At 43.2% G+C, this 2,166-nt stretch overlaps 1 non-coding gene across 1 annotated transcript; it reads right to left on the reverse strand.

The window, feature by feature from the left end:
* Nucleotides 1–1,551: 1,551 nt before the first annotated feature.
* On the reverse strand, nucleotides 1,552–1,624 carry TRNAE-CUC. The gene has a single exon. It is a non-coding gene; the product is annotated as a tRNA-Glu (tRNA).
* Between the last annotated feature and the right edge of the window lie 542 nt (nucleotides 1,625–2,166).

Genomic DNA, 2,166 nt, shown 5'->3' on the forward strand with positions numbered 1-2,166 from the left:
GAAACAAGAAGGAAATAGTAAATTGACCCTGGCCTCAGTATTAGGAAACGGTACATGTGTAGGAACACCCCCCTCGTCCCACCGACATCTTTGTGCCAATTTAAGCCTCCCACAGGGCTCAGGGTATCTCCTCCCTCCTCCGGATGGATGGTGGGCATGTAACACAGGATTGACCCCCTGCATTTCTTTAGAGGTCCTTAAAGCTTCAACCGATTTTTGTGTGTTAGTTCAGCTGGTCCCCAGACTCATTTATCATTCAGATTCATCCTTTCTAGATGAATATGAGGGCAGAGGAAGGTTTAAGAGGGAACCCATAACACTCACCCTGGCTGTACTCCTAGGACTAGGAATGGCAGCCGGGGTAGGAACGGGTACAACAGCCCTCATCCAACAACCCCACTATTATGATGCCTTAAGGCAAGCTGTAGATGTTGACCTCCGGGCATTAGAAAGTTCCATAACTCAGTTAAAAGAATCCCTCACCTCGCTTTCAGAGGTGGTAATGCAAAACAGGAGGGGATTAGATCTGCTGTTCCTTAAGGAGGGCGGACTATGTGCTGCACTAAAAGAAGAATGCTGTTTTTATATTGATCATTCTGGGGCTATTACCAAAACAATGGACAAACTTAGGGAGCGCCTGGACAAAAGACAACAGGAAAGGGAAAATCAAAAAGGATGGTTTCAATCATGGTTTGATAAATCTCCCTGGCTTACTACTTTAGTTTCCACCTTGTTAGGGCCCCTCATTATTTTATTGTTGCTTTTAACTTTTGGACCATGCATTCTGAATCGCCTGATAGCCTTTATTAGAGAACGCATTAGTACGGTACAAGTTTTAATGCTAAGGCAACAATACCAAAACTCGCAAAAAGAAACTGAAACTCCATGATTGGAATTAGTTACAAAAAAAAAAAAAAGGGGGGGGAATGTGGGGCCGTTAGGGACTTTCCACCCCCTCACTTGTTCCCGTAAACCAATTCTTCTCCCTATCGTGCGCCACTCCTTCTCCCTATCGAAACCAATTCTTCTCCCTATCGTGCGCCACTCCTTCTCCCTATCGAAACCAATTCTTGGAGTTTTTCAGTTGACGGGGACTTGCCAGACAGCGGGTAATTTTCCAGTTGCCCGTAACAGGTATACGCCCTAACCGCCACAATGAACAGACAACTATAACGGCCAGAAGGTGGGACAAAAGTTCCTAAGCCAATGAATTCAAAAGTCACCACATTTACCCAATCATTGTGAGAATATACCCGCCCTATGAATAAATAAACCTATAAAAAGTATGTGATTCCGCTTTTAGGGGTTCCCCATCGGCCTCCTGCGTGAGGTTCAGGGAACCCCGGTGCATCGGCTCCTAATAAACCTCTTGCGTGTTGCAACGGCTCTCGACTCTTGGCGGTTCTTGGGCGAGTTGGAATCCCTCGTAGACCGCTTGGGTCTAACAGCAGCAGGTCTTAGTTGTGGTAGGCGGGCTCCTTAGTTGCAGCTCACTGGCTCCTTAGTTGTGGCACATGGGCTCCTTAGTTGTAGCATACATGTGGGATCTAGTTCCCTGACCAGGGATCGAACCTGGGCCCCCTGCATTGAGAGTGCAGAGTCTTATCCACTGTGCCACCAGGGAAATCTCCAGAGTATATATTTATTTAAAGGAGCTTGTTAATATACTTGCTGATTCTTTACTAGATTGTAGTAAACAAGGAGCTTGAAAGGAATTGCAAGCTCCCTGAACTGCTGGGGCTACAAACATTTTTATTCCTGTTTCTCTAGTCTTGCCTCCAATTTGTGATGAAATGGCAGGTAAGTAAGTTTGAATGGACTATTCATTTCTGTCTAAAAAACCCTACCATGAATTAGCTCTTAGTGTGGACATGCTTTTAAATTTTAGACAGTATGTTGTGCAAAATTGAATTTTATACATGAGCTTTACATCACCAAGAAACTGTGCAAGGGATTACATTAAAAGAGAATGTGACATTTTATATCAAAGAAAATGTTGAATTTATTTTTAAACTTTACCTGGATTAGGAGAAAAAAGAGAGCTTTTCCTCTGAGGAAAACCACACCAGCAAAATTAAGTAAATTAAACTTATTTTGCTATTTAAGAAAAACAGTGTACATGTGTCACACTAATAAAATGATTTTAAATGTCACATAAACTTGGTA

The sequence above is a fragment of the Phocoena sinus genome, chromosome 18 (assembly GCF_008692025.1).
Source record: "Phocoena sinus isolate mPhoSin1 chromosome 18, mPhoSin1.pri, whole genome shotgun sequence".
Classification (NCBI taxonomy): domain Eukaryota; kingdom Metazoa; phylum Chordata; class Mammalia; order Artiodactyla; family Phocoenidae; genus Phocoena; species Phocoena sinus.